We start from the raw sequence: 23753 nt of genomic DNA, 5'->3' as shown, positions 1-23753 counted from the left end.
TTGACACCAGCACTACAGGATGTCTCAAGGGGATCTGAATTTCTAGAATTGTAGCACAGTGTTTGTTGTTTTCTTCTCCATTCCTTGGGGCTCTTAATGAGTATGGAATTGGTGTTCCAAGAGAATTAGTTGTAACAGTTTCAAAATTCCGAGTTGCAGTAGCTAATTAAGATCTCATTGTATAGGTGAGGTTATTTCTTTATGTCTTTTTATCCTGCTTTTAATTTCATCTGCTATTATCCTTCTGCAGTTCTTAGCACACGGCATTTATTTCTTATCTCTTAAATAGTTCTGTATTGTCTTAAAACTTGTACTCGTTTCATGTTTGTGTGCTTCTCTTGAAAAGCAGGACACACTATGGACTCATTAGTTCTCCTTGTATTGTGAAAAAAATACTTTTTCTTTCTTTCATTCCTTCCTGTCTTTAAATCAGCCTTTTAAGGATGAGATGATCTTCCAGAAAATGCTCCAAAATATTTCAAGTCTCAGTGGATGACAGTGCCCTCTCACCAGAGGTGACCATTAAACTTGGTTTGGGCCTTAATGCTCAGACAGTATCATATGCTTTGTAAAACACTTACTTCTTGATAAAGTAGTTGATGAATTAACTTCACTAAATGATGAAACTTCATTAAATGAAGTTATCTTTGACTAGATCTGCTGTGCAATGTGTGGTATGGAATTTAACACTGGTGTTTTCAACATTTATTCCGAAGTTCCCTGGCTGTGAAGCTTCTAAAATGCTGCCACAGCCACCAAGTGCTATGGTGTGAGTAGATCACTGGATGCTTCAGTTTGGAAAATGGCAAAATGAACATTCTTGGTCTGGATGAACAAGACCATCTCGGTCTCCTTGTACGGGGCCTGTGCCCTGTGCCTGACACCTGCGTGATGTGCGTGGGAAAACATGGATTTTGTATTTAATTGATATTACATGGGAATATACCACAATCCAAAGGATCTATATTCCACATGATTTACTTTGGTATAAGGTAATAAGTGTGTTGGAGATTGTTGAATCAAGAAGCCAGAAAAGTGATTTCATTTTGCTGTTAATGAGTGTTTTTAAATCGGCCCTTTAGAAAAATCCATTCATTATTTCTCTGTCTCTCAGCAGTTTTCTCTTCAATTTGTGGCCATTCCCTTCTCCTGGATGTGCCCAGCCCTGGTATGGGAGAACAAGCTTTTAATCTTTTGTGTTTAGAAGATCATTTTTGTAACCATAAATGCCAACAAAGTACCTTACCGGAATTAAAGTTAAGATGTTGCAGAGGCGTTGACCTCAGCTCTGGAAAGCTTTTAGGGAGTACTTTTTCTGGACCTCTTCTTCACTCAGTTTATGTTCTTGCTTTGCATAGAGGTCTGATAATTCATGTTTTTACATTCTTGTTACTCCAGGAGTGATCATGGCAATGCTTGTCTGTGCAATTTCCGGTTGCAGCTGAGGGCAGCACTTCAGTGTGAGATGGTGTCATTTACATCCAGCGCTGCTCTTGCCACTTAGTGTTGCCTACCAACTCCATATCTATAGGGAGCAAATCAAAACAGACTGGGGCTGTCAGCAGAGATGTTTTTTAAACACAGCCAGGCAAACGGTTTTCTTTTCCACTTAATCAGGAGTATATTTAAAATTGAATGTCACAGCGGAAGCACGTGATTATAATACATACAGATATTTCTAGTGGGTCGAGCTCTAAAGAGCTTCCTTAGGCCTACAGTTTGGTGCAGAGTATTGACACAGGGGAAGAAAATCCAGGAGACTTCATAAAATAACTTCTTAAGGTAATGTTTTCAGGACAAAGATATCCTTTGATTTTTCTGAGGCACTGCTTTTATTACATCCCGCTACAGAATTAAAATTCTGATTTAATAATCACAAGTATTGATGCAAAAGTTGAAGTGGAACTTGAATAGAAGAGTATTATCTCTCTTTTATATTTGCATGTTAATAACAGAAACGAGGTTGTATGTGCCAGCACAGAGATGCCTGAAAAAATACACACTGAACCTTGCAGGGATAGAACTGCAAAAATAATTCAATGGGAGAAAAAAAAGTATGAATTTGAAAACACTTTTTATGGCAGTGTAAATGTTCCAGCGTTGTCAGGATCAAGCTTTGAAATTGTACTCCTAAAAATAGAGGCATCTTTTTCAGTTGCACTCTGTCTTTTGAGCCCTTAGGCTCAAGTCTTGTTTTTCTCTGTATGAACAGACATGCAGAAAAAAATCTTAAAATGAGAACAGATTTTCTTGTAATTTTGCCATTCCTGATGTTGGGGTAATAAGAACATCATCACTTACTGTGAGCTCTTCACTAAAACCCTGTGCTGTAGCTATTCTTAGGCCTTTAGGCCTGTTAACATTCTTGTGATTTGAAATTTGTGTCGTTGAAAGCTGTTGTCTTTCTTATTCCTTTTTTTTCCCTCTTTTTTTTAACCTTTCGGTACTTCTTAAAGGGAGGAACAAGAAGGAAGCATGTCAGTTAATGAGCAATAACAAAAGGCAAGGCTGTCTTTTGGTGGCATTGCCTGGAGAGAGGGAATGCCATGATTTAGCACCACTCATAATACTGTAATTCCATTTAGGAGAAGATGCAGGGGAGGGCTGTGTTTTGCCACCACAGTTTCTACATGCAAAGAGAGGTAGAGTCTTAGCAGTGATTCAAAGGGAGCTTTAGCAGGTTAAAACAGCATTTCAGTGGATAATGCAGAGACAGCTCGTGAGCTACAGTGAAAATAGGTGACTTTGGCTCCCCGTCAGAAGGTTTGAGGATCACATTTGGTTGAAGATGTTCCAAGATCACATGCGGGGACTTATGAAGATTATTTGTGTTGATGCCTGAAGTCTCTCGGAATTAATCTATCCAGTAAGACCTATACTGGCATTAAGGCCAGCCTAGTGTGTATGTTTTTCTCAGTTTTCTAGACTTAAAATGCCACATTTAAAGCCTTGTTACTCAGAAATGTTTTCTCAGCCTGTTATGAAATTTCGCTTACTTCACTTGAAAGGCTTGGTTACTGCTTTAGTACCTGAAGTGTATGAAGTAATTCAGTCTGTAAGGTGAAAAGTAACTATATTTCTGTGCTTTCAGCCTCTTGTTATTTCTGCTTGGACATAATATTGAGATGTGCTGGCAGTGGAACTGAAATAGTGGCCAAGTTCTGCTCAGTCAGTAATGATAGCTGGAAAAGGATTTTCTTTTCACATAGGAGAAGTGAAGTGTCAGGGCATCAGACAGTCAGGAAGAGTGCATTGCTGACACAATGGCAGTGTATTGAAGCCAGCTTGTCTTTGTGAGACTTGTTGGATCTCAGAGGTAGAACAAAAAAACATGTTATGGTACCCAGATCAGTAATTTCAAATAGAATAGTGTGTGTCCTGTAAATACCTACTGGTTGAACAGACTTCTTCTAAGCCCTTTGTGATGGAGCTTTGGACATTGATATTTCTAGGTTCCCTTCAGATAAAAAAGGAATTTTTTTTTTTTTTTGTTATCCTTACAGTGCCCCTCCTTTAGATATGCATTTATTTCCATTAAAAACACATTTGCTAATCTGAACTGGAACCCTTTTAAAAACAAAATGTGAATGAAATCTCGGAAAGCAGTGGGAGACCTCAGGACTCTACAGTGAAAGGATTGAACTCTGCCATCCACAGCCTCTTATGAATAAAGTTAGCCTTCTAAAGATAAAAGAAAATTCAATTACAAAGCAAGAAGGAGGGTGAAGGGGTGTAATTAAAACACATAATCCTAAAAACAACATGAACAGTGCTTTTTCGTGTTATACTTAAAGCAGTCTGCTTTGTGTGTGCAGTTGCTATTGCTTAAGATTATTGATTTAGTTTCCTAGGGGAAACACTTTTGAGAGGATGCAGAAAGGATGACGTCTGTAACTGGCAGTGTGATTTCACACAAGCATTCCACTTAAGGCAGCTTGGTGGAGAGTTTTCCTTCACTGCTTGCTAATCTTTCTTAAAAAAAAAAAAGGGGGCTGAAAATGAGTGCTGCTTCTCCTTTTTTCTCACGCTAATGGCAGTTGTCCTGTCAGACCGAGTGCTTCAGTCAGCAGGAGAAACCAAAGGCAGCGCAGGGACAGCTTGTTCTTTCCTGTTCCATCTAATCCAGCGGTTGATTCCCGAAGTTCAGTAGTTTAGGTTTGGATTCTCAAAGCATTTGGAGTCCAACTCTCATTGAAGCCTAAACCTTTGATAGGACGTACGGCCTGAGGTCCACATTAGTCTGGGAACTTGAAAAACCTCTTCAGAGCTTTGTGCTAAGTGCTAATGCGGTGTTGTAGTAAATACACAACTGCTCTGCTCTGCTAATTAGCGGCTTAGTCTTATGCTAATGACGACAGTTGGGTTAGACCAGCGATCTTCTTGGTAGTGAAGCATTCCCTGGCAGGAGTTAGAGACATTTCCTTATCGGGACTGGCTTTTATGGTAGAAATATTCTGATTGTGTCTAGCAGGGTGAAGCAGTACTTGCCCAGGCTGACCCGCTCCCGCAGCTGGGTTGGAAATGAGCACCTGTAGGGGTACAGGAGCAATGGAAGTTGACAGGCTGTCCCTCTTTCGGCCCTCGTTCCTACAGGAACTGCAGGGGGTTTGGTTTCACAAGCATGGATGATGTCTGATTTGATGGAGAGGGAGAAGCTGTGAGGAAAGAAAGGTGGGAGGGAGCCGGCAAAAGAAAAATGAAGATGAGTATAAAGATCAAGATTGAACATGAACTTCACAGTCAAGAGGTTTCAGAATGTGTTTTTGAATGCTCTTATCTCATGCCCTTAATACCATTCAAAAACTCATCTCCTTCCCGGTACTCTGGAGTTAAGTATTACAATTTCCTTGGATTATTTAATACTTTAGACTGATAGCTTGATAAAATATTAGTACCATTATTTCATGAATTATTTTGTGCAAAAAATTTCTCTGTGAAGGAAATATTTTGAACTATGCTAAAGAAAGTATCCATTTCTTGCAGCAGTTGATATGCATATCTTGTTCTCTGCTTAAATATTGTGTTCAAAGTTTATAGCAAAATTGATCCTTGTGTTGAGTAAACTTCATGTAAGGAAAAAACAAGCAATGTAAGTTTGTAATGAGGTTTCTTAGTCAAAAAACATCCTTTCCTCGATTCATCTTTTACCTGGTGTACCTTATGTCCTGTTTGTCTCCTTTTGTAAAAATAGCTTGTGCCATCAGTTTAGCTCCTTTGATAAAACTAATAATTAAAAGATACGCAATCAGACACTAAAAGCAGCTGTGCTTTTCAGCCAGAGAGAGCAAGTGTGTAATCACACTGCTCAGATGAACAGGTTCCTGAAATCAGGTTGCAACCAGTGCATTTGCATTTTTGAATCTATAAAAAAGGCACAATCCTTTCAGAGAAAGTCACTGGAAAACCCGTTCCTGCAAGAGATGAGTTTGTTTGTTTTCTCCTGATGTTCTGTGAGATAGAAATGGAGGAACCTAGACATGCTGGTAGTATTTTTGAATGAATTGAGACACTGTGTGACTCTGATCCTTCCCCGAGGACACGTTTCCTGGCAGCTGTGTCAGACAGAAGTCCTGGGCTTCAATTTGAAACCGGCCTTTCCCAAACATGTCTTGCATTGAAAGTTTCACAGCAGCTTTTAAATGCCTTTAAGTGGCTGTGGTCCTTTGAGGAACCTCATCTGTGATGGGTTTGGTAATTAGCTGTTGGCAGTGGGATGGTGTTGCTGGGAATGGAGCTGGGATTGGGGGGGAAGGTCTTTATGGTGGCTAAACCCACTTTTGGGATGGACTGAATTAATGGTGGAACTGCAGTGCAGATGTTTGGGACTTGGAGACTGTAACAGTGACTTTAATGCATTTCATGAAATATCTTAGGGAGAAGTTTGAGTATTAGTAGAAAACCACATCAAAGGAAAGGTAGAGACTTTTAAAAATACTTTCCCCAAGCTTTTAGAAAGTCTCATGTCATCCAAATGTTGAAAATCTTTGGGAATTATTGTAATAGTTGCTATAGTGTACTGTCATATTGTACAAATATATTCTAGATGTTTCTGATGCTTCCTTATACAAAAAGTTACAAGGCTCAACAGTTGTCACCTGCTGTAGGTGCCAGAGTGTAGAGGATGACCTACAGAACAGATTGAATACAAGGCAGTCATACATGCCCACAGGTGACTCTCAGTTCCCCAACAATAGGAATTTGCCATTTTCACCATTCCCACTTTCGTAAGAGTTGGGTCTTATTATTGGTTTATTATTTTTATAATAAAACTTAACTCACCAACACTGTCACACCTTTCTTACATGTTTGTCTTCTCAGTTGTGACAGTGAGTTGTTAACTCTGAAGCCTGATTATTATTGCCACTGCAGTGCTGGGGATGCTCTTCTGCCAGCACTTGCTTTCAGCAGTTGTTTTGTGTTGTTCTCTTGCTCCTTGGGTTCTCTCTGTAACAAGACATGCACATATGTGTTTGCAGGCTGTAGATGCACATTTGAGATGGTTCCCTTTACTGACTTGGTCATAAACAATTTTCCCTGCCAACAGACTAAATGATTTCCAACACTACCAATATGAAGTTATGCAGAGTCCCCAATCATAGCTGATATTTCTCTTTCTCTGCTGTCTAATGTTTGCTTCAGGGAAGCAAGTGGAAGTTATTCAGTGGAAAGTGAACTTGAGGAAGGATGACGTGTGATTTGGAAAATTTAAAAAACATAAATTATACACTGCAGAGGCATAGCCTTAACTCTGCTGCAAATATGCTAATACAAAGTTGATCCTTATGACTTGTTATCCTGTGCCCTTCAATAACCAATCAAGTGTAACCTAAGAGCTTCTAGCAGGATTATTTTAACTTGAACTTTATTTAAACTTCTCTGTATTGTTGTCTTCCATCAGTCAGCAAGGCTTCATGTGTTGCTGCTCCTTAACCTGATTTTATCACAATAATCAGTTTTATAAATTGTTTTAAGCCTAAAAAGATACTTTTGACAGTCCTCTGTAGGAAGCTGCAGTCATAACTAATGTTTTCTGCTAATTTTCCGTTATCTATTTAACTGTTATTTGTAAAGCAGAGTGAGCTTAGACTAAAACTCATCTCATCAACATAGACACTATAATCTTGCTAGATAGATAAAATTTAACATTGGAAAATCAAGCCTTTGCTGATTTACCTCTATCTCCTCTTAACACCATCTCACCTGCAGAATGGCAAAGCCTTTGCAGACTTTAAATAAATAAAAAGGCTGAAACCATTTGTCCTGTCATGAAAATAATGCAAGGTTTGCAGTAACATTAGTCTAGAGTTGCAGCAGATAAAAGGTGTAATGTGCCTTCTGGGTTTTTGTGGGTTGCCTATCAGGCTTTAAAAAGTGAAATGGAATATTGTGTTAGAATAGAAACCAGATTGTATCTACCCAAACACAGGGAACCCTTAAAAATTATGCGAAGTGACATGAGGAAAGTAGAGTTCGTGTTTGCTCATTCATGCTATCAGTCTGCTTTTGGGCAAAAGATGAAGAGTGTTACAGTGCCTACAGTGCCTGGAAGAAAGAGTTTGAATCTTGATCAGAGGAAGGGGAGGTAGCAGTGCATGGAAGGACTAGAGATAACAGTATGTCCCAGAAATAATAGGCTGCCAGAGTGAGAAAGCCTGGAGTGGAGTGGCCATGGTTTAATATGCATGTAATACACAAAATGTAATGATCCATTTTAGTTACCTGCCTGCTCTTTGTTGCTCGAAGACCTTTCATAACAATCTTTTCCTTGAGAGACTGAAAAAAAAGGAAAACATTAAGAAAAATTCCTGATTTTGGCTGTCATGGCTTTTCAGTCATTGCTCTGTGTATGTAACGGCAGCAAACCTATTTATCTCTTCTGGTTACAGCAGAAGGGAGTTTTATTCCTGTCAGTTCAGCCTGTTCCTGGCCAGGATGAGGAATGCTGGGAGCACAGGCGGGCTGTTGTTCCTGCCCCGTGGTACCTGCCTTGCTTCATATTGAGCTCTTGTACAGACATCACATCAGTGGCTTTTGACCTTCCAGCTCGAGCTGCCATCACGCTGCCAGCCTGGAGCTCCTTCACATGCAGTGTTTTCTCTCTCTCTCTCTCTCTCTCTCTATCAAAACTGGTTTAGTAGCAGGTTTCCTCTTGCACCTTATCTCTGCTCACCCTTGCTTACAGTGCAGTTCAGCTGCAGCAGCAGGGAGCATTCTTAACCTGCCTTAAGTGTACATGCACGATACTTGTGCTGATCAAACTGTGGACCAGTTCCCAGGTGAGCTTTAATGTCTTGCAAATCCCTTGAGCCATCCAGCTCTCTCCACATAAATGTGTCAGGTGGCCTTTTCAGCTGCCTGACCGTGACTGATTATTAGTGTGCAGAAACTTGTATGCTGTGCAAAATTTCTGTCTTCCCTTTACTTGATTAGAGTTTCTTCCTAACCACGAGTTTTCCTGTTTTTCTGATGGTGTCTAGTTCTCCTCCTAAATTTGTATTATCTATTTCTCTGATATTGTCAATACATATGTGTATAAAGTTGAAAAGTATTTCACTAAGCAGGTGAAAAGCTAGATAATAGGTCTTGATTAATTGATATCTAAGGCAAAGCTGCTGATAAATATGTTTTAATAATTTAGTAAACATTTTAAGGTTTATCATTTAATACATTTGAATAACTGAGATGGCAATCAGACCTTGCTGTTGGAGTAAGTGCTCTCTGGAGGTCATGTAGAAATTTTGAATAAGGAAGGTGTGGTATGAATAATTACAGTGGGATTTCTCAGATGTGCTGACAGGTTCCACATGCTTTAAGCTGTGCTGAAATCTGATTGCTTTGACCAGCCCAAGATCTGCAATTCCTCCAAGTTTGATTAAATTTTGATTTCCTGTGTGAAATTACATCACCATGATGTCATGCTGCTGGGCTTCTCTTGCAGTGTCTCATTCACTCTGTGGACGATGTGACCTCTATGGATTAACTTTGGTTGTGGGGGTCTGCTCTCTATGTGGAGATGCTTTTGAAATTACTTTAATCTCTATTAGCTTTCCCTTTTTAAAAATGACCTTTGTCATTGTCTCTTTGCAAGACTGCCCTTTTTTAGTAAAAGGTTGGTACTGTGAATTACAGTAGTGTTTATACAGCAGCATCACTTGAGGTGTTGTTGCAGAAGTCCCATGTGCCCTGGCACACCCGAGCTGAATTCTCCGTTTCCATTTGTGTTACAAGCAGAACCTGTTGTGAAGTACAAGTACAACACAAACCAGCAGTAGGTACCTGTCCTCTCTTGGGACACCTGATACAGTGGTTCAGCAATTTGCAATAATAGTCTGGATCTCTAGTAGGCAGAACTCTGATGTGAAGACTGGGATCGTACCTGGGGCATCCCCCAGCTCTGCCTCAGACAGTTTGACTTTTGCAGTTTGCAGTGTAACGAGTCACTTCAAGCAGGATGCTCGGAAAGCTGCCAGATGTTGTTGTGCTGTCTGCAGACAGCACTCCCATACTAAGTCTTTAGCTTTGTGCATCAGAGAAGAAAAAGCACATGCTGGTAAAGTAGGAGGTTATTTTCAGCTTTACTGTTTAAAACAGAAGATCTGGAATGGGAGCCTGGATTCCCATATTGCTAAAACAGTGAAGTGGCAGTGAAGAGTAAACCAATTTCTCATTTCCTCTTAACAACTCCCCAAGAGCTTTTGATTTCAGTAGTTTTTCTTTAGATACTGATAGTGGATTAATTTGGTTACATTATAAATTAATAAGCCCTCATGGCATTTAACTTAACTCCTACTTTATTTATTCCTGTTGCATTTATTGTCTTTAACATCAGTGCTGCTGTAAATTGTGGAAACTTAATTTTGAGTGTCCTCTGCCCACAATCTCTTTATAGCAAAGCACTATAGGCTGTGCTACAGTGATGACTAAGAATCACTGTAAAAGAATCGCGGGAGTTGTTTTGAGAGGCATCTATTTAAGATCGAGAGGATGTTTCTAAAAGGCCCTGTCATTTATGTGCCTTTTGGGTCGTTATGAATTCTTGGTAATAGATGTTTATGATGTGATCTCTCTGTCTTAACTTACTGTAAATGCATCAGCTATGAAAAAATTAACTTGGGGTTTTGCATTATAAGAAAATGTGCTCAAATCGAGAGCGTGCCCAGCATCGCGCAGTGTTGCTGAGCTGATCTGAGTTGTCTGTGTCCAGTGACAATTAAAACCAGAATTCATTATGCTTTTAGTAATTTTGGTTAAAAGAATGTGAAGATTCTGTGTTGCCTGAGCAGTTCTGTGGCAGTGCTGGATGTCACCACCTGGCTGCTCTTCAGCATCTCTGGCTCGCGGATCAGTGCAGTGGAAGCCGCTCACACTCAGGTGTCGATGGTGTTTGACCAGTGGCATTGCCACCACTTACTGGGCTTTGTGTTTGTGGTAGCAATAGTGAATGTGGCTCTGGAGCAAGGAGAGCAGGAAAATTAAGAGTGGCTCTGAACTTTAGCTTCAGCTGCTGAGCAATATTTGGCTTTAGCTTCTTTAATCCCCAGCTGCCTCCTAGGAAGGCAGTGGCCTTTTGGGAAAGCTTTTTTGATCAGCCTCACCTACATACCTGCAGGCAGTGGAAACAGCCAGCCTGAGAAAAAAGCCAGCTCTAAATTCCAGATTTCCTCATTTTTCTCACTGTGTTTTCCCCTGCTTGGGAAGTAGGATTGCATCCCTCTGTATTTCCATGCAGCACTTTCTCTCAGACCTTTCTAATTGGTGTTATTTGTCTTCTGGGTTAGAAGAAAGCCATGACAAAGGAGACAAACTGACTGGTAGATACCCTGTGGGGTTCATTGCCTTGCTTTTAGAGAAGGGTGCTGGGGATGCAGCACCCTGCAGGAAAGCTGGACTGTCACATTCCCATTTCTAGAGCTTGGCTGCATCCACCACACAGCCATGCTCTTGCTGCACTCTAGAGGCAGCAGTCTGTCCTGATGTGCTGGGCAGTAGGACACCTCTAAATCTAGAATTTACTGCTCTTTAAATCTGTTCTGCCTCTGTTACTCTAAGCTCAGGAGAAATCATCTGTGTTCACCAGTCCAAAACAGATCTAGCACCATAAACCAAAGGCAAATTGAGTAAGCCTCAATTAAAATTAAAGAGCAATTGCCCCAAAAGGAATATTAAGTAAACCCTGCAAAGTGGCATTATACTATCCTGAGCAAGGAGAGAAATTGCCAGGCTGAAGAAGGGTCCACTTTCTGAAGTTGAACAACTGGTGCTGTTTGTGCCAGGAACCAAGAGTAGGTTCAGAGCACTGGTGAGTGTGTCTGTGCCAGGGCTGTCATTTACCAAGTGGTGTTTCTGCTTAGCCAGAGCAGAAGGGTCACAGATGATGCCTGAAGGCTGATGACATTCCCCACCTGAGGACTTAGCTCTGTGGTGGTGCTCTTGTGATGGATCTGGCATCATCACTGTAACATAAACTGTGGCTTTCAGGTAAAAGCAAGTAGATAGATCCTTTTTTGAGTAGTGAGCTTCCCAGATCTGGTCCAGCTGACTGCGTCGTGCAGAATAAACGTCCAAAACTTTTGGTAGTTCTAGATAAAGTGTCATTTCCCATTCTGTTCAGCAGGTGCTAAGAGAAGGGAAGATATCCACTGAGCCTCAGTCATTAAAAAGTAACACTGAATTATCTTGACAATGTGCATAATTTTTTTCATCTGAAGAAAGCTAGAGAACAGGCACTCTGTTCTTGACAGTGACTGATGGAGTCACTGTCAGCAGCTCAGAGTCTAAACTGTAAACTGGCTTTCATATTGATTAAAATGTATTTGTGTACCTTGCTGGAGGAGAAGGGAAAAGTTTGATCTGGTGAGCACAGATGAATTTTCATATATCAATAAATGAAACATATGGAAATGTATGAATGAAACAACTGTTTTCAATATGTTTGGGTTTCAATTTGTATTCCTGGTCTATGGTAAATAGAGTTGTGATATCTTTAAAAGCAGCTGCTAAAGTAAAGATTTTCATTTGACACAAGAAGCCAAAGTATGTTTCTCTCTTAACAGGTTTTTTTCCCTTGGAACCAGCACAGTTACTGTCGGATGTAAGTTCACTTGAGTTTCAGAGGTACCAGACTGTGCTATAGTGTAAACACAGCTGCTATGGAGTAAAATAGCTTCAGTCTTCCCTAAAGTATACAAGTTCAGTGTTAGTGCAATAATAGATGCTTATTTTATTAACTGTTAGTCTGCCTGTTGACTTCCTCAGCAAACTAAACCGATGAAGCTCACCACATGCCCTGCCTTCCCTTAACTGATAAAGGATGCCCATGGAGAGTCATGCTGGAGCTTAACTGGGAAACCTGCATCTTCTGGTCACCCAAACAACTAGATAGAGGGGTTTCTTCCCAAGATTGTAATGTGGAAAGAGTCCATGTAATGATGTGCAAACCATGTTCTTTGTGCTGGTTAAGTTCCTTTAAATAACGTGCCTGAATATTGTGTACTTTAAATATCAGCATAGGTGATGTCATCTTGTGTTCAGAACTGAATGGGAAACTGGTCAGGAGCAATTAGTCAAGTACCTGTGAATGCACATAGACAGGACCCCTTCAAGGCCTGGGCAGTACTGCTGGCATCAGGGAAGCAGAGGTAACCACCATCTGTATAGAACTTCCCATTTTATTTTTTGTTGGTCACTGTATGAATGCTTGTGTTTCCCGTGGCTCTTTTCCTAATTCATAGAAGGTGGGGTTTTGTTATTATTATTTTTAGCCTGTGGAGGACAACTTACCTAATACATAGTTAAATGGCTTAATGATACAACTTAGTGAACCTCTGAATGGCTGTTCTTTGTTATTTCACACAATCTGTGCATAATGATTCTGTCAGAACCAGCTTTAAGGAGACTCATTCCATAAATGGATGTGTCTTAGTTCCACAAGTTCTTAGATTAAAAAAGTTAAAGTGTACAGTGGAATTTTATCCTTACAGTAACTAAAATGTAATTTAGCTACAACGGGTCACACTTTGTGTGTGTAACCATCCAATGAGTGAATATGTGGAGCTTGTTAAATATCAACATTTAACTTATTTAGCAAGGCTGACTTCCCTCATGCAGGCTGTGAATTGGTTCTTTTGAGGGCTGTGGTGTGTGGATCTCCTCAAGCTGTAAGAGCACTGTTGTTCTCTTCAGGTCACGGCACAAACGTGCACCTCTGGAGTGAGTGTGTGGAACAGCCCAGAGCAGTTGCTCAACATGCATTCTGGCAGGTGGAAAGCATTGACAGCAAACAGCTAGAAGGGGAAAGAGGCCTTCAAGGCTTCCTAAACGTTATTTGTGACTGCTGCTTAAAGAAATCAGGTGTTGCTGGAAGCGCAGGTAGCCTGAAAGTATGATCCAATCTCCTGCTTTGCACTTCAAAACTTACTGGAAGCAGCTGTATAGCTCCTAAGTCAGATTAGTTGGCAGAGTGTGTGCTGTCTTCCCATGGCTTCTCCTGATGATGCAGGGGGAGATGTACAAAATGTGGGTGCCCCAGAACACTGCCAGTCTGCTGCACTGCTTGGTGGCTGCACAACAAGCTCATGGTTAAGCCTCTGCTGCACATCCCTCTCGGCAAAAACGTGGTCACTGAGTGATGTGCAGCTGTGTCAGGCAGTGCTGCCAGTTGACACCAGCTTGAGGAGTTTCGGGAGTTCACGTGAATGTACAAAGTAAACATTTTGTTACTCTGAGCTCTGTAGTTTCTGGTCTGTGCTTAAATGTTCCTTGTGGCTCCGTCAGAATGGAGCTGTTGCTCTGTTGTACTGTACTGTGCAGAACGGGTGTCGCTGCCCCAACAGATCACAGATCAAAGCACACTGTGTGACAGCCAGGATGATGGGACACTGACAGGGCTATAAATAACTGAAGTAATGAAGTTTCATTCATCTTTGCTGCTACAATTGAGTGCTGCACCTGATGGGGAAGATGAAGGGGGTAGTAGTTGTTTATAAATCTTATAAATAAAGGGAGTTTTAGCCTGGGCACAGTCTCCTCTCTGGTTTTAGTGCATGAGTTTGTTCCAGTGGAAAGTTTAGTGTGAGATAGGGATGAATGAGTGGGTGTGGAACTGCCTTCTTGGGAGTAGTGCAGCCTTATTTTGGTTATGAGTGGAACTACAGCCAAGTCGTAAAGAATGCTCACAAGTCTTTTTAAAACATCTAAGTGGTGAAGTCTAGAAACAAATGTTTTGAGATAGGTTTCCTTGTTCCATGCTGAGGCTGAGCCCTGAGGAGCTGTTATTCTCAAGAAAAGCCTGACCTTTTCTTCAAGGTTCCTCCTCTTTCTCTTAAACATCAAAGGTTTTCATAACACATGTTGAGGCAGGAGCTTGTTTGGACATTAACTGTTAGCGCTTTGGTTTTTGCTCTCTGCGTTGTTGCTCACTTGTTTATGGAAGATTTTCTGTGGTGCAGACCCAGGGTCAGTGTGATTTCCACCGTTTCTTCTCTGAATCCAGGCATGGAGGTGAACAAAGCAATTACACCAGGCCCCCTGTTTGTGTCGGGGTGGTTTGAACTGGAAATGTGAGACAGCTCCGCGTTTTCACTTCCCTCAACACACCACAAATCTGAACTGTCCGCGAGTACTGGACTGAAATAAAATTTAGGAGGGGAAAAAGACAGCTCTAAAAAAATGTACGTTTGCTCCGTTTTTCTCCCTCGTGCTGGTTTCTAGGAGGCAAACTCCCTCTCCTGCTCTTTCCCCCTTTCTCCTCTTCAGAAGCCGTCCTTGTTGAGTGCTTGAGAGCTGAAGGCATGAATGGCACTGGGCACGTCCCCAGCCTCGTGCCTTGCCCTGAGCGAGCATAAAGCCACGATGCATGCAACCAATCTAGGCTAGAAACAGGCAGTAGGGTTTTTTTTTATTTCACAGTAACTGAGTTTTATCACAGTAACTGACATTCTAATGAACCAACTTGTAATTAACGTCAATGAAATTTAACTTGGTTGTTATTTAAATAATGCAATAATCTTGGTAGCAGCATTTGTGGGGTTTTGTGCCATCACGTAGTGAAGACACAGTGTGGAAAGTTAAAAATAAAACAGTAAAAATCATTGAAAGCTGGCAATTTAGGAGGCTGTGAGAAATATTTACAGTGTTTATTGCAGCAATGAATGCTGTAGAGTTCATGGATGCAGAAAATGAATAAGCTCTTTGGGACACTGTTCTTGGAGCCTTTTCTCACATCACAGAGGACGGTGCGGTGGATTTGTTGGGCTGAAGGGAAGAAAAGCTTGTAATGCTATGTTGACCTGGGGTAGCTACTGTATGAGGAAGAGCAGGAGTTTCTGTTAGATCTTGGTTTTTGAAAAGAGTTTGACAGAATGAGACCTGTATAAGCAACTTTTATTTGATTTCCACCCCCCCTACATCCTTTAGATTTAGAAAGTATTCACTTTATCCCTGAAGTGTCAGTAATTGGGACTTTAAGGGCAGGAATTTTAAATGCAAAAGAGATTTGCTACACCGCTGTGGTGTAGGTCAGTGAAATAAATGACCAAGTCTTCTGCTAAAGCATTTGATGTGCTTGGTCTCCAACTTCTTCATGGAAATCTCTGGACCAACTAGTTCATGTTTGTAAAAGAAAATGTTGTTTCTGAAGCAACTGGATATTTTCTAGGTGTTTATTCTTTCTTTTGCCCTTAGTTTCTCCTTAGGGCAACATTGCAGTGATTGTTTTTACTGATCCCCCGTTTTCCCTCTTTGTTCTCTGGCTCCCCCTCTCCCCAGCTTTGCATGTACCATGGGAAAGAGCCTAACACCCTTTCCTTCTTGAGGCTTTTCTTACCAAATTTAAGTTTTTTCAGGCATGATACTTCTTTAAATATGTATGATATAATGTGTCTGCGGTCAGGGAATTGAGTGGTGCTAAAAGTCATCTTGTTGTCTGAGGAATATTCTGATGTTTTCACTTGTGAATCCCAGCAGCACTAAGGATGCTGTGTTTAAAGCAGTAGTGAGTCTCCCAGTAAAAATGTTGAAAAAGTAACAAGTACCACTAAGTGAGCACCTGTGGAGGATAGTATTTAAAAGCCCATGGTCTGTAAAGAGAAACTGTTTAGAATCTGCCTTGTTCAAGCTTTCAGAGTAAGATCTGAACAAGAAAAGCTCCTGATCTCCCTTGCCCATTGTGTTTCCACTATATGAAGTGCAAACGTTATGGTCTTGCATGTTGTGACTTCAGCACTGTGTTGCTCTGCAAGAGCATTGTGTTTGGCTTTGTTTTTGGTTTTTAGCTGAAACATCCCAGCTCCGGGGCTGCCATGTGGGCAGGTTCACAGGCTTTCATTTAGCCTTCCAGTTTGTGAATACATCTGTTTTACCTGCTTGGTACAAGCCTGTTCCTTGTGGGCTCCCCCACAGGTTTGTCCTCTTTTTCCCTTGGAAATCCTTGCTTCAATATCAAGGCTGATTTGCTGTCATGTCTGCCTTCCTTTCCTCTGCAGCACTGTTTTCCTCTCCTTCCCATTTTGATAGCTCACATTTTAGAGAGCTACAAGTTATAACCTAGTTTTGCTTGACTGCTGAGGAGCCTCGATGCAGTTCACTGCCATTGCAACCTTATTGTGGCTCATCAGCATCTTCACCTTTGCCTTCTTGCCTTGAGCACTTAGACCTTTTAAAAATAACATGTCCTCCTATGGCAAAGCCTCCTTTACCTTCACTCCAAGAATTAAAATTAATATCACTTGGGGTGGACACTTCTCAAAGTGAAAGATGCCATTTTTCTGTGGAAAAGAAGTAGCTTGCAGAGATCATCTGCAGCACAAAGCTATGAAATAAGTTCTGCAAAATTAAAATTCAGGTGGGGGTTATGCAGATTGCCTTATTTGAATATTTAAATGTTCTGTAGCTTTTTGATGACTGCTTTATCATTGTTTTCCATATATATGCAATGATGCTCATTTACAGCCTTCCCCAATCAGTTATACAGCAAATACCACTGCTATAAATAAAATGTCATTTGCAGGAGACAGAGTTTTGTAAGTTAAATGAGGAAGAAATGTTCCCTTTGAGGAAATGTTAGCCGTGATCAGTTGGTCAGGATTTTCTCTGTAGGATTATTAAAAGGAGTGGTTGAAATTTGCCTTTTCCACTCTCCTTCTTCCCTGATAGTGGCCAAGGAAGACATAGGGGGTTTGGAGTGTTTCAGGAAGATTGTCCAAAAGAAAAAAAAGAAAAAAAGTCTTGGGATGTTGCCTCCTGTTGCAGCTCAGTCAATGTAGTAGTTGGCAATCAAAAAGCAGCAGTGCTGCTTGTCACCATCCCTGGCCATGCAGTCACAGCCCCCTCTCTGCCATGGCTGCTGTCATAATCCTGCACTCAGCTGTTCCTTCTCTTCAACAGAAAACCAATAGCTGTTGGGTTTTTTTTTTCCTTGTTCTTTTCTTGGTCAGATCATGCTTTGGCTTGTTTTGTGCTTCTGCACTGTCTACTAAATAATTCAGATGTTTCTGTCTAGTTATTCAGTATCACTGGCTTTGCTTTTAGCATTTAAACAGTGTCAGTAAACTTGTATTTGTCACCACTGGGGAAAATACACTCGTTTTTGCTGTTACACCCCAAAGCTCCAGTAGTGTGTGACAGATACACCACTTGAGCAGCTCGTGCAGCCACACACCAGACTGCTGAGCTGCTCCTGCTCCTGGTTCCACCATGGGCTTTCCTGCACCTGCAGGGAAATCACCACATGGCAGTGATAGATCCTGCTCCGGGCTGGGGAATCTTGTCAAATCAGTTCTAAACCAACTTAGATTAGATTAGTTCCAGGTGATTATACTCAAGACTTCCTCATCAGCGACACTATCTTTGGAAGATAAGGAGCAGCTCAGGTCAGAATGCATCTCGTGGTAACAGCACAGCAGTTGTTCAAGAGTGCACAGGAGACATGAGGCAGGTTGGGGATCTGACAGTCAAACCCAAACTGCTGAGGGCTTCTTTTTTGAACAAGTGGTGGCGGTTAAGATGTAGGATAAACTTGCCTTCAGCACTTGTTTTGGTAAGGAGTCTTTAAATATGCATTGCAGGAAGTTGAATTTTGCCTCGTCTAGGATTGCTGACTCGAGGTGACAATTTTTTCTCAGTAGTTGAGATGGAAAGTGATTTTATTTAATAAAAATGGAATTAGAAGTTCTTATATTCACATTTGGAGGCTTGAGCAAAGGGACACAGCCCTTGGGATACATTCTCCATTGATGCCCATGCAGGATCATGGTTCTGGTAGGGGTAGGATCATGGTTCTGTTTGGGGCTTCCCCTCAGTTTTAAGGTGATAATTCACAGTCACGTTTTCGCTTTTAAGATGGGGAGTGCCTGCATGAGAGAAATGACTGTAGTCCTGGTGAGGACTAACATTTGGATGGTATGTAGGTAGCATGCTGTTCTACTGGGGGAAGGAGAAGAGGACATACCTTTATGGAAGAACTGAAACCTGCTGCTGTTTAATTTTCTGTGCTCCTGGTGTTTCTGTCCTGTGCTGCTAGTGAGGTCAGTCACAGCTTGCAGAGCTGCAAGGAGGAGGAAGGGGGTGTCCTCACTGCTCCTTGGCCCCAAGCTGACAGTGCAGGGCACTGGGAGCTCTCCTTGTGCTGAACTGTGAGCGGAGGGAGATGATCCCGGCGTGTTCCGCTGCTCCAAACGCTGCTCCATCCTGCGACGTTGATCCTCGTGTGGTCCCATCATGACATGGGTGACATGCGCCTGTCCTGCCCCGTGGAGCAGGAGGGATGGATGGACACTGCTGGCTCCGAGGGGCGGGTGGGGAGATGCTGCAGATGCCCTGATGGTGCCGGCACCTGCCGCCTGCAGTGCAGCTTGGGAGCGTTCCAGGGCTGCTCTGGGAATGAGACTTGCCTTTCACAGTAATGAAACAGCGAGACTAAACCAGGAAAATAAAAACCTGAGGCACAGAAGTCCCGAGGCGGTGCTGTGCTCTGAAACATGGCTTTGTGAAGAAAATGGCACGGCAGGCCTGGAGTCCTGACCCTTCGAAGTTTGTAGCCTCATTTATTTGGATTTCATCTGAAATGAAGAAGTGCTTATTTCTGAAAGCAAGGCCTGGGTGCTGATGGCCTTGATGATGAAGTGGCTTTGTAGAGGGTGTTCAGTGAGTGTTGGGTGTGGTTGACAGCTTTTAGAGTCTTCCTTCCCTTAATCACTTTCCAAAGTTATTAGCTCCAGCACCTGAGTCCATTTGGGAGGTTGAGTCTTACTTCTTTTATAGCACAGAGTCCTTGTTAGGGAAAATGATGCTGGGTTTTGCTTTCCAAAGACAACCTCATCAGCCACAAACTTTCTCTGGTTTGTTTCCTGTTCTGTGACCTGCGCTGGCCACTCAGGAGTAAATTAATTCTTCCTAAGGAAAATTGTGAGTTGCAAGTCTGTTTTGATCCAACTCAATGTGTTGTGATGAGTGCTTTTGATAACTGTGTTCTGTTTGCTTCTGCAGCTTTTATTTGCAGTCATTGTGGGGGTTTTTTAGTGCCGCTGCTTGTTAAAATAGGTTTTCTGTCTGTTGGACAGCAACAGCAGTTTGATTTGTGGTTGCATCTGTCTGAGCAGACCTTATGTTCAAATATCATTAGCGTGCATAAAAACAAACACAGCTTCTATGATTAAGGAGTTTTTTAATTGAAATTATTTAAGATTGAATTATTTAGATTGAAATTATATGCTACCAAGACTACAAACTTTATAAGAAAGTATTTTTCATCTTTATTTTCACTCTAGCCTGCCACTGACAGTTTGACTAATGGGTTAGTTGGTCTGCTCAGGGAAGAAAGCCTGATGATCTATGTATGTAAAGAAGTGTGAATGAAATACCATTCCCTTTGTTGTCCCCTAGTATCAGTGCCAAATTTTTTAAATATAGGAACCAAAAGTTAAACCATCAAGTCTATTTTTAAACCCAAATCTAGGAGATTGTTTATAATTTCACAAGTGCTGTGCACTGAAGAGTGTACCAGCTGAGCTGGAGATGTGTTGCAGTCCCTGCTTGCTCTAGGAAAATCAGATCTAGAACTAGAGGTCAATGTATTAATAAATAGGTTTAGCTCCTAACCTTTAAACTTCTATATTGGTGAGGTGGAGAGTGTACTTGTTGGGAATAAAAGTTCTTAGTGGTAAGTTGGGCTTTTTTGTGGATCTCAAATGTTTGGAGGTCGTGTGAGCCCTCACAGGCTGACAGGATCCGAGTTTGTCCTCTGATTGTGGTGGCATTCAAGGGAGAGTTGCCCTTTTTGTGTGTACCTTGTGGTTTAGGAGCTGTTCTGAGAAATGAGTGTAATATATTACCTTTTCTGTATTGTGTGCCATTTCAATGACATGACAAAGGAAGTAGGAGCGTGCTTTGACATGAAAAAAGCATTTTATCTGATGGACTTTTAAAAAATGTCTTATTTGCAAAATAGCTTCCTTCCCCCTCCACATCTCCTTTAATTGTTGTGTTGTCTGCAGTGGTGACATCCATTAGGAGGTTCTCTGAAACAGAAGTTCAATTTCAAAGAAGGTTTTGGAAGGTAGTGCAAATTCTTTCCCTTTACGTGACCTGAGGGCTGAGCCAAGTTGAGTGTCCTGCTCGGATTTTGTTCAAAGACTTTCCTATAACATATGTACAGAATATGAGGCTTCAACGAGGACTTGTTTGGATAAATTGAGCCTCATGGCAGTATTAGGGAGCTATTTATTGTAACTTCATTGACCTTCATACTTTATCTGTAGGCCTGACATCCTTCATACATTGAAATTAGTTTCCAAATCTGGTGTTCTAACAGGTGATTTTTTTCAGGTTTCTTCTGTAATTCTTACATTTCAGGCACTCAGGATTAATTTGTATCTCTGTTAATTACCTAAAATGTATGTGCAATGAATGTACTTCTTGATTTAAAACATTTTACTCTCACTAGGGGATAGCTGAATTGTATCCTTAATTATATTCAGCCATTGATACTTTGTCTTCTCCCACTTAGCAATGCAGGTGCTCTTCTTGATGCCCTGGAAAGGGCGTGATTTTCTTTTTGTTTGGGAGCTGATAGTTGAGTGCTTTGCCACCCATAGCTCCCCCCAGGTTGCTCTCTAGGGCTCTGTGCTGCAGATCTCAGATCTTGGCATCGGCTCAGAGTTGGCTCTTGAACAGAGTCGGTTCCTTGCATTTTTATTTCAAGCCAGAACAAGACTAGTGGTGACTCTGACAAAAAGTTAAGTCATTTCACTTAAAGTCTAAACCCATTTATGTAATGTAGTTTCTCCAGGGAAGCTGAGAAGGCTTCTCAAACGAAGTTGAAAGGGTTCCTATCCCTGATGGCTGTCACATTGCAGTTTAACTCTTGCCTGGTGCTTCCTGATGGGCAGCCATCCATGTCACTTCATTATGGACTTTGGGATTCAATACTTACATGCACTAGGGATTAAGATCCAGAGGTAGAAGTCGGTTTCTTTCCATCTGAGTGCTCTTATTTTATCTCACCACAAATTATACTACATTTTCCTGGTGGAACATTTTCTTGTTCATGCTGCTTGTCCTTTTACAGAGGATAAGAAGCTGCCAAGGGGTTGTCTGGGACTGGGGAGCAGCAGGAACTTCACATTTTTTTTACTTCATCTTTTCCAGCTTGTAACTTCAGGCAGTTGTATTTGTACAATAGGATATGAAATAACAAAAATCAACAATGAAAACAGAGCAGTCTGTTCTGTCTGGTGTCTTTATTTGGCCCATAACCCCCAGTGTGCATTTACTCTTCATGCCATGAAAATAGATGAAGAGAGCAGAAAAATGCTGGAGATTTTGTATTTAAAACACAAAACCAAACCTTAAGGACTGACAAAACTCCCCAAAACTTCCCTAAAAGTTGAAGACTCAAAGGAAGCATTTCTTAACAAATTCTATTTACAACCAGTGATGAACACAAAGGAACTTCTTGGGACACCCTGTTGTGTGTTGTTCCCCTGTCAAGTGAATGTTCTGGCTGTCCAGTGGCTTCTGAATTAGTGGGAACAGAGCTGTGACTTTTACATTCTCACCTGGACTTAACCTGTAGTCCCATGGAAATTGCTTTCCCAGCTGGGTAGCACAGCAAGGGTTGTAAAGTAAGATCCCATAATTTGTTGAGCTGGACCTGAGTGTTTCAAGATTCATTAACCAGGCTTCCCAGTTTTAGGTGTGTTATGTGAGGCAGTGAGTCAAATCCTGGAAGCCACTGGACTTCAGACAGGGGTTGGGAGTGGAAAACTGGCAAAAATTGGCATAACCTAAACATAAAAGATAAACACCACAGATTATATTGGCAGATTTTTGCTAAATAGATTATTATATGTTGTTTTTTCTATGTTGTACAAGTAGCTCGAGTAGAAGGTTGAGTTAAAGGTATGAGCATTGGTCCCATTTTGTGACAAAACAGATTATCCTTTTCTCTGGTAAATACTCTTATGCTAATAAAAATGCATGTTCACAGACAACATTTCCACGTTTTCAAAGCAGAGGAGCTCTGACACCAGTTCTCTGGTGAAGCACTGGCTGCAGGCAGTGGTGGGACCCTGTCCTGTCCTGCTGGCTGGATTGTTCTGCCCACCTTGTTTGTGGGCACTGGGTAAATCCAGGAAAACTGTCATAAATACAGGCTTGCTTTTTTTTTTAATCAAACCCTTGAAATAAAAATAGTATCTGTATTATTGCATTAGACTGCAGTGGTGCAGGCTGGTTTAACATCCTTTGCAGAGATGTTTGCAGTCCTGTAGTTACTTTCGTTCAGAAGGTGTTAATGTGCTCCAGAGCCACACAATTTTCTGTAAGCCTGGCTTCCTGGTGTTGGTAGTGTTCTGGATTCTCCATGGCAGATTCTTTGCTCCTTTTACATTTTATGAGAATTTCTTTGGAAGTGTAAGAACAGAAGGTGTGTTCTTTAAATGCAGCTCTCTTGCGGAGTCTCAGAGTTGTTCTCGCAATGGGAGGGATGAACTTGGAGTTCTCTTCTGCTAAAATAGATTTAATGGGAGCAGCAGGGAATTGGAAGGGTGGAACTGTTAGGAGTACTGGTCTGTGAGCAGAGATTGCAGTGCAGGTGTGAGAGAAATATAGTAAGTTTTAATAATTAATCCAACTCTGGTGATAATATTTGCATGTATATACATATGTAATATTCATGTTCAATGGGTTCTGTTCTCAGAGGCCACACAGAAGCTGTTCAGATAAGAAAACTCAGGCATGCTCTTGGCAGGTAGAAAGATGACAGGGATTGCAGGAATCCTGTGCCATGTCTTCAAGAAAGCTTCCTTTGCAAGGAGCAGGAGTCAAGCCTTATGACCAACACAATTTCTGCCCTTGCAAGGACAAAGCCCAAATAAGTTGACAATAAGAGACTTGGCAGACAGAGATTAGAGGGGTTGAAACTTCAGAAATTTCGAGCACTTTGGTCAAAATAAAAATTCCTCGCGAAGGATGGTTGGTTGCTGGTCACTGCTGTGGCCCTGAGACAGCACGGAGGCAAAGTCTGCAGCCAGAGCTGCTGGAGAAGGGCTGGTCACCTGGCAAGTGTCCTGTGGCCTCGTACAAGAGCAAAGAATTGTCTGATTTGGCTATAAAATAGGTTAGAGGGGCAAGCAGAATGTGGTAAACTCAGAGCAGGTTTGCTTACAGTTGGATTTGCAGCTGCAAAAATGTGGGAATGCAGTAGCCCCTGTTATTTATTTTTTTTAATATAGGAAAGTTTTGTGTTTGTTTTGGAG

At 41.5% G+C, this 23753-nt stretch overlaps 1 protein-coding gene across 5 annotated transcripts in view; it reads left to right on the top strand.

Annotated features, from left to right (window-relative positions):
* SFMBT1 (Scm like with four mbt domains 1) overlaps nt 1-23753 on the top strand; it is a 99455-nt gene that overhangs the window by 36832 nt on the left and 38870 nt on the right. The gene's annotated exons all lie outside the window — the stretch shown is intronic.

The sequence above is a fragment of the Manacus candei genome, unplaced genomic scaffold (genome assembly GCF_025592945.1).
Source record: "Manacus candei isolate 608988 ecotype Guabito, Panama unplaced genomic scaffold, ASM2559294v1 h1tg000082l, whole genome shotgun sequence".
NCBI lineage: Eukaryota > Metazoa > Chordata > Aves > Passeriformes > Pipridae > Manacus > Manacus candei.
This window is presented reverse-complemented; position numbering and strand designations above follow the sequence as displayed.